The sequence below is a fragment of the Oryzias latipes genome, chromosome 2 (assembly GCF_053564925.1).
Source record: "Oryzias latipes strain Hd-rR chromosome 2, Olatipes_Hd-rR_3.1".
Lineage (NCBI taxonomy): Eukaryota > Metazoa > Chordata > Actinopteri > Beloniformes > Adrianichthyidae > Oryzias > Oryzias latipes.
Window position 1 is genome coordinate 22,480,823 of NC_136238.1, and position 14,808 is coordinate 22,495,630.

Genomic DNA, 14,808 nt, shown 5'->3' on the forward strand with positions numbered 1-14,808 from the left:
TGAAGCTGCTGGTTGGTTCATTTCTACATTTGTAGTTCTTCACTGAAGCTGAAAGGTTTGGATTCAAAGATTTTCTGGATTTTCCAGAAATTGAACATCTTTGATTCTTTGAAGAGTCTGCAGTGGAAGAAAATGGTTGCTTAGATTTTCTTTAGAACAAATTTGTTTTCATGGAAACAAAAGGTTCGGCAGTTGAAATACTTGACTGATTTCTGATTGAGTCAGAAAACAAACAAGAACTCAAACTAATGACAAAATAGTCATCCTGATCAAACCTGCCTGAAAGCTGATCAAGGTCAAAGTTTAAATCCGACACAGCAGAGCACGTGAGCATGCATGTGCACACACACAGACACAAGTCTGAGTGCAGACTAGAAATCAATTTTTCACAATAAAGGATGAAAAATTAAAAAAAAAAATGAATGAAAAAAAAGGGTTCTGATAACTCTTCAGAGCCATTGAGCTTTGGGCCAATTCAATGGGAATGAAGTATTAGCATATTTTCCACATATTGAAATTAATAACATTGTGTATTGGTTGTTTGTTTAGGAAAAGATTAAGATCAACAAAGTTAAGAGTAAATAGATTATAAGCTTAACAATATTTGATAAAGGATTAAATACAAAATACAAAGAGAATTAGTTCACCGTCAGGACGCTGCCCCACCGCAACACTTCTCTCAGAGATCAGTGGTCCACAGTGTCAGAATATCTCAGTCTTCTGTTCTCTCCAATGGTTTACTAGGCTCCTTCTGAGGATGTTCCTTTGTGTGGATCCGTTTCCACTGTAATCCAAAGACTGGGAGTCAGAAACTGGACTTTAATGTTTAGATCAAACATTTATTGTTCATATTTAGATTTAACATTTACATTTAGATGAACATATTAGACATCATTCGGAGCGCAACACATTAAACCCCATCCACGTTGAGCCTTGCCTCGGTCTGCACACTGCAGCAGTCAATCAGGCGTGGAAGCCGCCAACAAAATCGGGTGAAAGCTGGGCGGTTGAATACAAATACAAACAAAGGGTGACAATCAGATACAATCCGTTCATCTATCAGCTAAAAACAGGCAGACCTCAAATGAGTTTATCTATTGAAAATGGATGACGAGTTATAGAGTCCAATGAAGTGAGGAAGGAATGATCTCCTGTAGCGGTTGGTCTGACAGCGACGCTGCCTTAGCCTCTTGTGGAAGGTGCTCCACTGACCGTCAAGAACAGGATGGAGAGGATGCTCTGGATTATCAATGATGGATAAGAGCTTATTTAAAGTCCTCCTCTCCATCACAGCTTCAAACGTGTCCATTTTGCACCGGATTACAGAGCCAGCTCTTATGATCAGTTTGTTAAGTCTATTAGTGTCCGTGGCAGCTATGCTGCCCCCCCCCCCCCCCCCCCCCCCCAGCAGACCACCGAGAAGAACAGAGTGCTAGAAAATCTTGCGCATCTTGCTGCACACATTGAAGGACCATAGTTTCCTCAGGAGGTAGAGTCTGCTGCTGGCCTTCTTGTACACAGCAGTGCTGTTGGTCTTTTAGCTCAGCCTGTTGGCGATGGTTACTCCCAGGTACTTGTCTTCCTGTACCTTTGCCACATCCCTGCCCAAGATCTTGAGAGGATAGGAAGCTGGTCTTTTCTTCCTGCAGTTCATCACCATCTCTCTGGTCTTTTCCTCATTTAGCAGCAAGTAATTTTCTCCAGCCCACCTCACGAATTTATCCACAAGTTCCTTGTACTCCTCCTCCCGCCCACCAGTAATACAGCAAACAACCACAGAGTCATCAGAAGATTTCTGACGATTTTCATGACTCTGAGTTATACTGGAAGTCACTGGTGTACAAAGTGAACAGGAAAGGAGAGAGCACAGTGCCCTGTGGGGCCCCCACACTGCTCGTCACCAGATCAGACTGGATACTGCCCAACGGGACAAACTGCGGCCTGTCTGACAAGTAGTCAGTAATCCAGGAGACCAAGGCACCGTCCACACCCATCAGCCGCAGCCTCTCACCCAGTAACTAGGGCTGGACGGAGTTGAACGCATTGGAGAAATCAAAAAATGTGACCCTCACAGTGTCCCCCCTTCTATCCGGGTGAGGATGAGCACGTTGCAGCAGGTAAATAACAGTATCCTCCACCCCTAGGCATGGCTGGTAGGTAAACTGAAGTGGGTCGAGAGATGGTTTCACCAGAGGTCTCAGGTGGAACAACAAAATCCTTTCCAGCACCTTAGCCGCATAGGACGTGAGGGCAACAGGACGGTAATCACTAGGTTCAGAGGGTGCAGTCTTCTTGGGAACAGGAGCCAGACATGCGGTTTTCCAGGTGGCTGGCACTTTCATCAGACTGAGGTTCAGGTTAAAGAGGCACTGAAAACTGTGGATAGCTGGCCAGTGCAGCACTTCAGTGTCCTGGGGCTGATGCCATCCAGGTCAGGAGCCTTTCGTGGGGCACCTGGCAGGTGGTCACAGCCATTTAGGGGGGCTGGGTAGAAGCATCCAGCTGGTGGATTTTCCGCAAATCTTGCTTCAGACCTTTAGTTTTCACTGCTCTGTTTCTATTAAATGTTCATATTTGTGTCATATTAATCTGGCTGTGCACAAATCGCAACTTTTCATTTCTCTTTCACGATCGTGTTTACAACGGTTGGCGTGTTTCGAAGCGGACGCTACCCACACAACACTATCAACTCTGAGTCCCTGATTGGTAACAGTGCAGCGTTGCTGCTATTGTAACAATAATAATAATAATAATGAAATTTATTTAAAGTGCCTTTCTTGCCACTCAATGACACTGTACATTACAGAAAATACAATAAATAACTAAAATCAACACAATAAAAGCCGATAAAATCAGCCAACAGATTAATGGGCAATCGTAGAAGAAAGACAGATGAAACTCTTGTGCTATCCTAGGCACTTTAACATTGGGAGTTGGGTCATCTAGACCAGGTTTTTCAACCTTTTTTGAGCCACGGCACACTTTGACCTTGAGAAAAATCCCGCGGCACACCAGCATCCCAAAAAAAAAAAAAAAAGCAGAAACTCAGTCTGTTTTGATCTACAGCCCCCCCCCCCCCCGGCAATCTGACTTATTGTACGCTGAGGCGCTGTCCCTTTAAGCTAATGCATCATGGGAGATGTAGTGTAAAAACTGCGACAAAACGGCAGAAAGACTCGCGTCTCTGAGCTTCATGGTTTTGTTCACTTGTTCCAGTCTGATACCTGATTCTGTGGAAAGCTACACCGCTAAAGACGAGCTTTAGCTGGTATTTTTGTTGGAACTGAGTGAGTTATGAGCTAAATTGGAACAAGGAAGTGAATACTTTAAACACTTCTGATTGGTCAGACCGATGACATGTGATGAAGCCTTCAAGAATGATTGGTAGAGTCGTGGAGACAGTAAAAGCTGCGGGACTTTTCAGAAAACAGTTATAGCTGCAGCTAAATCGCGTTACCGTCATTCTTATAAAAATGTCTTTAATAGAATCAAATAAACACAAAGAAAAAAGTTTTTTATGATCTTTCATATTCCTAACTACTCAGTGTTTTATCAGGACCTGTTTGGATGAACAAAGAGCTGATTTCCTGGAGATGGGAAATGTTTTTAGATCAGTGAAAATGGGCAATTTCCCACGGCGCACTGGTTGAAAAACACTAATCTATTACACTGTGCTGCTGCAGCTCCATGTCTCCACCTGGTGGAGGGAGAGCAGAAGTGCAGCAGCTAATGGCAGCTTCCTCTGCCTCCCACTGCTGTCTGACTGCATTCACCTGAACCTGAGAGGAAACACAAGAGAAGAGCCAATCAGTGGAGGAGCAGCTGATCTGTTGGTGAAGGAGGATCAGAGCTGATGATGAGGAGCACTAAGGGGTTCACCTTTTTTTCTCCAGTTCACCATTCACAATCTCGTTTAGATTATTTATTAGTCAGTAACTCCCTTTTGAAAGAAATTAAAAGTTCCAACATTCATCCAATTATTATCAGTGACCATGCACCAGTTTCTGTTACTATTTCAAGGGAAGTACCCAGACCCTCGGGTTCAACCTGGAGGTTTAATACGTCTCTGTTAAAAGACCAGGAATTTATTGAATTCTTTAAAAAAGAGTGGGCAACCTTCTTAGAATTCAACGATACTTCTGAAATATCACCAAGTATTCTTTGGGAAGCAGCAAAAGCAGTCATGAGAGGGAAAATCATCTCTTATTCAACGCATAAAAAACGCAAGGAGAAAGCAGATTTATTAGAATTAGGAAATAAAATAAAAACTCTGGAGACTGCTTATGCTGCTTCTGCACAGGAACACATACTGGGCGACCTGAAAAATTTAAAACTGCAGTTAAATGACATCATCAATAAACAAACACAATTCCAGATACAAAGGCTTCGACTGGAAAGATATGAAAACTCAAATAAATCTGGCAAATTTCTAGCTAATCAGCTTAAAATTAATAAAGAAAAATCAACAATCACTTCGATTATGGACCAAACAGGGAATGTCACCCATGACCCGGTAAAAATTAATAATGCATTTAAAGACTTTTATCAAAACTTATACACTCCACAGATCAATCCATCAGAACAAAGCATCAACTCATTTCTCAACAATATAAACCTGCCCAAGTTAAACGAAGATCAAATCACAAATTTAGACTCTCCGCTCTCGTTGTCTGAGCTTCATGAAGCTCTGTTACTTATGCCTAATGGTAAAGCACCAGGGCCTGACGGCTTTCCTGCAGAGTTTTATAAGGAATTCTGGGAACAACTGGCACCAACGTTTTATAAAACGGTAAAATTTATCAATGAAAGCCAATCTCTACCACCTAACATGAACTCTGCCAACATTATCCTTCTTCTAAAACCAGACAAAGACCCCACGAGTCCTTCAAGCTATCGCCCCATTTCTTTAATTAATGCAGATGTAAAAATTATCTGCAAAGCACTAGCACAGAGAATAGAAAAAGTCACTCCTCACATAATTGACTTTGATCAAACTGGATTCATCAAAGGCAGACACTCGGATGACAATGTCCGCAGACTCGTTAACATAATAGACTTTGCCACCATCAAAAACCAGGAAATGACTATACTATCACTGGATGCTGAAAAAGCCTTTGATAGAGTAAATTGGAAGTTCCTCATTGCTGCCCTCCATAAGTTTGGGTTTGGAGAATCATTCATCAATTGGATCAAAATATTATATCACAACCCCAATGCATCAGTTAGAACTAATAAACAGACTTCCAACAGGTTTTTTCTTGGAAGAGGAACTAGACAGGGTTGCCCACTCTCCCCCTCGCTTTTTGCAATATTTATCGAGCCTCTAGCTGCAGCAATAAGACAGAATGAGAGTATTAAAGGAATTAAAACCAAACACAGCCATCATAAAATTAGTCTCTATGCAGATGACATATTACTGTTTTTAAGTAATATACATTCTGTAAATGAAACGGCAACAATCATTAATGAATTCTCTTCTATATCAGACTATTCCATTAATTGGAATAAATCTGTTTTATTACCACTGAACAGTAATGCGGAGCAAGGACTCACAATACCAGTTAAATCAGGCAATATAAAATATCTAGGTATTTATTTTTCCCCCAAAATATCAGAACTGGTGCTGCTAAACTACACCCCATTACTGAAAAACATACAGGACGACCTAACACGCTGGACCAACCTGCCTTTGTCCCTTATGGGCAAGGTAGCCACGGTTAAAATGAAAATCTTACCCAAAGTTAATTATCTCTTCTCAATGATTCCCACACAACCGCCATTAAAATGGTTCAAAACATTAGACTCATCCATATCAAGCTTTCTATGGAACAATAAACCTGCAAGAATTAGTCTAAAAACTTTAAAATCTGCAAAAAGCTGTGGAGGATTAGAATTACCTAACTTCCACAATTACTTTCTTGCAAATAGATTACAATACATCTTAAAATGGTTAAAAAATAATCCAGAAACCAACTCATGGTTAGACTTGGAACAGGCGTTATGTGGAAAGATCAACCTGTCAGATCTTCCATTTATTAGTCAAATAGTTAAAAAACAGGATTGTTTCAAAAGTATTAATATAAATGCCACTTTAACAGCCTGGTGGGAATTTCTCAAAATATCAAAATCATCAATTCAACCGTGCAAAATGACACCCATCTGGAACAACCCAGACATCCTCATAAACAAAAAAATTATCCACTTCCCAGCTTGGCAAGCAGGGGGCATAAAACAACTAGAGCACATAATTATTGATAGAAGATTCATAACTCCCCAGGAACTTCAAGACAAACATGGAATATATAACTTCTTGGAATATCAGCAACTTAAATCAATTATTACTAAAAAGTTTAAATACAGAGACAACGATTTAAAGCTACCAGATGTAGTTACCACTCTGATCAATTTCTCAATGAATAAAACTCTCTCCAAAATATACAAACTTTTATGTAATTTAGATAACAATATTTCACTTCCGACAACAAAATGGGATGCGGATTTGAGCATCAGCACAGATGAAAGTTTTTGGTCAGAACTTTGTCTAAACACCTTTAAAATGACAAAAAATCCAAATCTGCAGCTAATCCATTTCAAAACTCTTCACAGAATTTACTACACTGGACAGAGGATGTTCAAGATGGGTCTCAGTAACTCAGACATTTGTCAGCACTGTGACAATAATCTACCCGTTAATTACATGCATGCACTATGGTTCTGCACGCCTGTCCAGGCTCTCTGGCAGCAGGTATGTGCCGATCTATCAGTCTGGCTTAAGGTTTCAATCACAGCTTCACCGTCACTTTGTGTGCTTGGTGACATGAGTGCCATCGATGTAGAAGGAGGATTAGGCTCTATCATTTTCATAACTCTTTGCATTGCTAAAAAAACTATTTTAATAAATTGGAAAAGCAAAAAAAATATAAATATAAGTCAACACAGAAATCTGCTGCTTGATCATATCAGCTTGGAAAAAATGTCAGCCCAAAGTTCAAGTAACTTTGAAAGAATTCGGTCTCTCTGGTCTCCCATAGCTAACTCCGTGACTTAGGGGGTGGGGGGGGCATGGTCGTCGCTGCTCCTTGCCCTTCTGCCGTGGGCCGGGGTGGGGGTCGGGGCCTCCGGTGCCTGGCTGGGGGTGGTGGGGGCTCCGTTGGTCGGGGGGTCGGGTCCGGCGCCTGGGTGGGGCGGCCTGGGGCGCTGCGTGGTCCTCTGGGCTTGGGTGTGGGGGTGCGTGGTGGGGGGGGTGGGGTGGTGGTCTGGCTTGGCTTGGGGGGGTGGTCCCTTTGCCTGTGCTGGGGGGGGTTGGCGGGGGGCGCTGCTCGGGGGGGGGGGCCCAGCGGCGCTGGATGGGCTTCCCGTCTACACCTGGGGCTGGGATCGGCCCTTCCCTGGCTCTGGGGCGGGACGGGACAACCCTCTTGGGGCCCCCGGTCGCTCTGGGTGTCATCCGCTTCGGCTGCGGGGTCTGGGGGTGGGGTGGGGTGGGGGTCTTGTCGGCCCTGTCCTGTGGGGGGGCATTCTGGGGGGGGGGGGGGGCCCTATTGGTACGGGGCAGGGGGGGTTGACGGGTCGGGGTCTCCGCTGAGGCCATCGGCGGTTTCCCCGGCCGGTTGGCTGCCTCGGTCCCGTCGAGGCCTGACCAGAGCTCTTCTAGGGCCGGCGTTTGGGGGTGGGGGCCTGGGCTTGCTCCGGGGGGGGCCGGCGCTTTCTGGCTCCCCTCTCTCTGTGTGGGGGTGGTGGTGCTGGGCCTGGGGTGTCTGCGCCTCCGGGGGTGGGGCCCCGGGGCTGGGTGGGCCTGGCCCCCTTGCTGGGGGGGGGGGCGGGGGACGGCTGTTTGACCACCGGGGGACAGTCTATCATCTGTCCCCAACTTACCCCCTTCCTCATATAACCTCATAATAGGGTGATGGGGTGGGGGGCTTAGCCTGCGATGAGCCTTGGGGGGGGGGGGTTCACTAGGCAGTGACCCCCCTCCTGTGGTTGCCGTATGGAGTGGGCCCCCCCTCTTTCGGTTTTATTTGCACCTTAGACATGTAGGGCCCTTGGTAGGGGGGGTGCTTGGACATCACTGCCAGCAAGCAGCGGATGTCCTCCTAGCACCCTACCCGCCAATTTTAACCGCACCTTAGACATTTAGGGCCCCTTGGTGGGGAGGGTGAGGGGACGTCACTGTGAGTAATCAGGAGACGTCCCCTTAGTGCCCTACCCGCCAATTTTAACCGCACCCCCCTTAGTACACACACCCCTCCCCCCTCAATATATACATCCCAACATAAACACACACACATGCACACACACACTCTCTCAAACACACATACACGCACACACATTTTGCAAGGAAGGTGGGACCTAGGACCATCTGTCCCCTGCCTCTTCCCTGGTGGGGGGTACGGGCCCCTTTGCAACGGCGGCTGTGTCCCCGGGGTGCTGGCTTCCTGGGCCCGGCGGTGCTCTCTCCGCGCGGTGGGGGGGTTCACATTACATCTGAGCCGGGGGTGTTCGTGTCCCTGGGGGGTGGGTTCTGGTCCTTGCTCCTGAGTGCTGGGCCCCGCCAAATTTCCAACTGTGGCCGAGCCTGGTCGGGCCATATTTACAACACCCCTTGTGGGCCCTCTTTTTTCCCCGGGGTTCCCCCCTCCTGGGCGGGGGCGGCGGGCCCCTGCCTCGCTCCTCCCTGGACCAACCGTTGGCCGGGCGGATGGCTGCCTGGAGTGCGGAGTGGGTCTCCCTTGGGGGGTCCTGGCCCGTACCTGGGGTTGGGGCGGGGGGATGCCCGGAACTCCTGGGTGGTGGTGGGGTGCTCGTCTGGGGCTGTGGGCGTCCTTCTCCGGTGGGGCCCTGCTTTGGGTTCTCCCGGCGCGGCGGGGGGGCTGCTCTCCTGGTTGGGCTGGGGCGGCGCCCTCTTTCCCTCCGTGCCTCCCTGCTCTCTGGCTCTGGGGGCCTTGCGGCGGCCCTGCTGGCCCTGGCCTGGGTGGCGGGCTTGGTCGCCCGGGCGGCGGTTGTTCCCTGCCGGTTCCCGTGTGGTGTTGGGGGGGGTCCGGCTGCCGCTGCTGGTGCGGTGGGGGTCTTGGGGTGGGGATGGCTGGGCACTCTCCCTCCTTCTTTTCACGTTCCACCATCCATTTTAGAAGAACATAAACACTCACCTGAGCACAGGTGTCAGCTCAACAGACTGAATGACTGAAATATTTCACACTAGTTGGTTTTAAGGCATAAGTATGCGTGTGAACACTATCTGTTTTGTGTACATGTCGACAGGTGGACATTTTTGCAACTAACAAGTGTGTTTATAACATTTGAGTGTGTGTGTGGACAGGCTCCGCCCTTTTTTTTTGTTTTTTTTTTACATTTGAACCTTACCATAATGATTAACAACCAGTAAACTTGTTGCTTTATGCTGCTTCATGGTCTTATCCCCCTTCCCCTCCTATTATCACCCCCTACCCCCCCTCTCTCTAACGTCCCTCTTTCTTCTTCCCCTCTTTCCTTTTCCGTCCGGTCCAACACCAAAGATTTTCAGACATGTTTGAAATTAATAAAGTTTGGCCTCAATTACAAAAGGGGTTTATTCAGACATACCTTTGGTTTGTCTGAAGATTAATAACCCCTCTTGTTAAAGTAAAATATGTCCAACCCAAGAGGCCCTCAGCTCTCATCTGTCTGCCTAGCTGTTGGACAGGACAAGTTAAAAAAAAAAAAAAAAAAAAAAAAAAAAAAAGATCAGTGAATGAGGGCAATTTTCCACGGCACACTTGACCATCTCCCACGGCACACTAGTGTGCCGCGGCACACTGGTTGAAAAACACTGATCTAGACCACTAGACAGTGCACTGAACCTTTTTTTCTTCAATGATTTGTGATCTTCACTGGTGTCCATGGATTACATGAAATCTTTCCACCTTTATCCACCTTTGTCATGGTAGGGAGAACACGTCAATGTAAGGGTGGGGTCATCTAAGATAGTACAAGGGCTAGACAAAAATAGGCAGGAGTATAAATCTGGGCACTCCAAAAATAAAACTACATTAATATTGTGTAGATCCTCCTTTTGCAGAAATAACAAGCTCTAAACACTTCCTATAGCTTCCTACAAGGGTCTGGATTTTGGCTGAAGGTATTTTTGACATTTCTTCTTTACAAAACATCTCCAGTTCAGTCATGTTTGATGGTGCCCGAGCATGGACAGCCCGCTTTAAATGGCACCACAAATTTTCAATAATATGCATGTCTGGGGACAGAGATGGCCATTCCAAAACATTGTAATTGTTCCTCTGTATGAATGCCTTAGCCAAATTTGAGCTGTGTTTAGGGTCAATTCAATTCAAACTAATTATATAGCCCAATATTTACAATACTGGGCTTCATGCCGGTGATTGTGTAATAAACATAAATCATAAAGAAGATGAAATCATAGATTTCAATAGCTGATTGCTAAACTAAACTAAACATACTAAGGTACAATGGGCATCCCTGCCCCTAGACCCTCCTTTGTGGTAAGGAAAACCCCTAAATAACGGATTCAGGAAAAAAAGAACAAACCATAGGGGTGTCCACATGAAGGAAGGATCCTCTCCCAGGATTGACAGGTGATGTACCAGAACTCTAACTTATCTAAGCTTATCTAACTCCACAACTACATACTGTATTTAAATAGTCCAGCTGATGAGCGTCATCCAGATGTGTGGGGGGACAACTGTGAAGGATAAAAAACATGAACTTTGTCTTTAAACTCAACTCTTTGTTCTGGATTCAGGTTGAGGTTCTGCAGTTTCTCAAAGATCAGCTGTGCTGCTCTGGTCTCAGCTCTAAAGTCCAACCCGTCCAATCTGACTGAACTGGATCTGAGCTGGAACAGGAACCTGCAGGATTCAGGAGTTCTTCATCTGTGTGGTTTTCTGGAGAGTCCAGACTGCAGACTGCAGACTCTGAGGTCAGACTCCATGTTTCAGTTGTGTTCAGATCAATATGATGACAAAGTTGTGTTGACCCACAGTGAGCAGAAATGTCCAGATTCTGATCTGCAGCAGCATCTTCCTGCAGCTGCTTGTTCTCCTCAAAGATCTGCAGAAGAACTTCTTCTTTTCTTCCTGCAGCTACTTCTTTCAAAGCTGTCTGCTGACATTTGTGCTCCACAAAGTTCTGCTTGCAGCCATCAGCTCTTCTTTGTGCTCTTAAAGCAAGTGCAGAGGAAGCAGCTGTTTTTCATCTGAAAGATGAAAACATGAACTTTGTCTTTAAACTTTGTTCTGGATTCAGGTTGATGAACTGCAGTTTGTCAAAGATCAGCTGTGCTGCTCTGGTCTCAGCTCTGAAGTCCAACCCGTCCCACCTTACAAAACTGGACTTGAGGAGAAACAACCTTCAGTGTTCAGATGTTCAGCAGCTCCAGGATCTGGTGGAGAGTCCAAACTCCAAACTGCAGACTCTGAGGTCAGTACAGGGTTGGAGTCAGTCCAGCTGCTTCCAGATGTTTGGTCCTGAAATTTGTCTGAGAGCAAAGATGCAGAGTTTCCTGTGAAGCTGCAGCTTCTCAGTGAAGCTCTGAGGAGAATGATGACAGGCTTCAGGACAACAGTCAGCCAATCAGAGCAGCAGAAGCTCCAACAGGTGAAGATGACAGGAAGCTGCTGCTCTGAACAGGACTGAAGCTCCTGCTGCTCTTTCTGCTGCTGTGCTGCATCACTGACTGACAGACCAGGATCAGGAGACACTCCTTTACCTCTGTCTCTCTACTTTCTCTTTGCAGGTGGGGCTTGTGGTTCTGATGTTCCTCCTGGAGGAGCAGAGAGGAGCAGCAGCAGCAGCTGGTCTGCAGAGATGTTGTGACTGGACGGTGTTCCTGGGAGGTGGAGAGCAGAGTGATGGAGGAATCAGAGGAAGTGGAGATGAGTGTCAGAGCTGCAGCAGGAACTGATCTGAGATCAGCTCCACTGTCTCTCTCAGCATCAAGTGGACAGTTATTGTGCTGCAGCTCCCCCGGTGGACTGATAGAGAACTGCACTTCCTCTTCTCATTCTTACTTGGAGTGTTGATCTGAAACATGGGTTGGATTCAGATGTTCAGCAGCTCCAGGATCTGGAGAAAAACAGACCTGCAGACAAACAGATTCTTTTCTAGATCATCACTTTCTTCTTTGATCTACATTTAATGAACAGATGTGAGTTTGGGATGGACCAATCAAGGATTGAGGGAATCATTGACCAGACAGAACATTTCTGGATGACATACAGCGGGGACAATAAGTATTGAACACGTCAACATTTCTCTCAAAAAACATATTTCTAATCGAGCTATTGACAGGAAATTTTCACCAGATGTCGGCATCAACCCAAGTAATGCACACATAGAAAGAAATCCAAACATTTATTCTCTGTGTTTGTCAACTCTCATTGACAAACAAACACAGAGTTTCATTCAGAAACCTCCAACATGGTCATGTGACCAGGGGCCTGTTTCAGAAAGGAGGTTAAGTGTAAACCCTGAGTGCATTAACCCTGAAATCAGGGAAACCCTGGGTTTTCCGTTTCAGAATGGGAGGTTTGTTAAACCAGAGAAAGCAGAGTAAGTCAAACCCGTTTCTGAAAGAGAGGTAACTTTTACTCGGAGTCAGTATCCATGGTTACTTATGCTGTGAACCAAACCTGGTCGGGAGCAGGTTTTATTCTCCAAACTCAAAGTTTCTGCCGGTCCCCTCCCCTTTTTAAAGACGAAGCGGTATTTTTCGCTTTAACCTTCATTGCCCAAATTTCCGTCACACAGAGACGGTATAAGTGACAAGAATGGCTTGTTCTTTTTTGGAGGACCCAATAGACGAGGAGGCTGCATTAATTCGTAGAGAATTATATTTACCTCGTACGAGGATTTTGATATGACTCGATTTTTTGTCATTGCTCCATACGTTTTTGTTTGAGCGTTACCGTTTTTCGTTGCAGTCAATTACATATATACAATGAAAACAACCTTAGATATGTATTGCTATGTAGATGTTTCATATGTCAAATATTGTCAACATAGCCTACATCCATGACATGCTCCCCATGGACCTGATTGAATTATGTTTTTATACTTCATTTTTAGCTGCTGCCATGTTCTTTTAATTCCTGCAGGATTGCATCTACATGAAAATGAAATCAGGGACATTGAATTAGATTAATGTAACAATTACTTTTTGGAAACACAATTTGCTAGTACTGCTTACTTTCTTAATCCCATATAAACCTATACCACTTGATCAATAAAAGGGTAGTGTTGCAGCGTGTGTGTGCTGAGCGGGGTGCGATCCACGAGAGAGAAGGGGAGGGGCGAGTGCAGGTGCAGATGGGGGGGGGGGGGGGGGGGGGTACGGAGCGGAGGTGTGTGCGTGGTATATATTGTGTGTTCGGAGGACGGAGCACTTAGTTAAATAAAGAGAAGGTGCCATTCCCAGAATAACTGTCTGGAGTCATTCTTAATCCGCTCTGGAGGTTGAGGGTTTCCAACGGGAAGTGAACCCCGGAGGAGAATTCCCTTCGGCCCTGGAGGAAATCTCCCCTGCGCTTCTGACCACGGTCGGTCGGAAAGACGAGAGAAAAGAAAGGAGAAGTCTTCGCGCAGCGAAAGGTCCAACAGTAGACAAAAGTTCACTTTTAAAAACACAATTGCATGTATTAATATTAAACTGACCAACGTTTGCAAGAGGGGGAGGTTAACAAAAAAGTCATCTAAACATTATCAACATTAAATGCATTTTCCCCCAGATTGGTTCTGTACACTATGCAGCATTTCATGCAATAACACCAGGAATAACACTTCAAAAGTACACCTTAATATCGCCATTTTTATTTCACACCGTTACGCTATTTAGAAAGTTATTACAGCCAATATTTTATAACAATGATTTAAATGCAAACTTAAGCATTAACTTGAGCAGCTATGTTTTCCACGCTAACTGTCTCTGTTTTGCAGATGCAGCGGTGTTGCTTTTCTTCCAGAATATGTGCTCATATTCACTGTAACTCTGCAGCAGCACGTCAAGTTCAGCTGGAGAAAAATATGCAGACCTCTTTTTTTCACGGTTGCCATGGTGACTCGTGATATCTGCGCTCTATTGATAATGGCTTCTTATAGTCGCGGTGCGCACGCTTACCTCTGAATCAGTCCACTCAGAGTTGATTGACCTAACTCGGATCAGCTTCTCTGAAACAGAAAACTCAGAGTTGTTAATCTCCCGATTGACCAACTCAGAGTTCAAGTTCAACCTCAGAGTTGGTTGAACCTCCTTTCTGAAACAGGCCCCTGATGATTCCAGGGAAGCACAACATCAATAATTACCAGCAACATATTTGTATGAAAATACTGTTACTCTATTAAACATATTTTATATACTGTATATTTATCCACAGTATTTGTTTATTACCTCATACTATTTTTCACAAACAAATAAGTCTTCATTATAACGTCATACATCCAGTTTTGTGAGGACAGCATCATCCCAACAAAAACCAGGGTCACTTATAACAATGATAAACCCTGGTTCACACCCAGACTGAGACAGCTGAGGAAGGAGAAAGAAGCAGCCCACAGAGCGGAAGACAAAGAGAGCTATAAGGCCGCTAAGTACCAGTTCTCAAAAGAGGTGGAACAGGCGAGAGCTCGGTACAATAAACGCCTAGAAGACCAATTCTCTGTCAACGACGTCACCTCTGTTTGGAGAGGGCTTAGGCAAATCACCAACTACAAGCCCAGAGCCCAACATGCTGCTGACGACCTACAACTGGCTGAGAGGCTTAACACCTTTTATGCCAGGTTTGAGGTCCCACAACCCTCCTC

The 14,808-nt window shown here is 45.4% G+C and overlaps 1 pseudogene across 1 annotated transcript in view; it reads left to right on the plus strand.

Annotated features, from left to right (window-relative positions):
* LOC144981288 (protein NLRC3-like) overlaps positions 1-13,238 on the plus strand; it is a 45,235-nt pseudogene extending 31,997 nt beyond the window's left edge. The window contains exons 8-10 of the transcript XR_013650656.1: positions 10,754-10,930; positions 11,257-11,430; positions 11,747-13,238. The product of XR_013650656.1 is annotated as a protein NLRC3-like (transcript). The remainder of the gene's footprint in view (positions 1-10,753; positions 10,931-11,256; positions 11,431-11,746) is intronic.
* Positions 13,239-14,808: the final 1,570 nt, after the last annotated feature.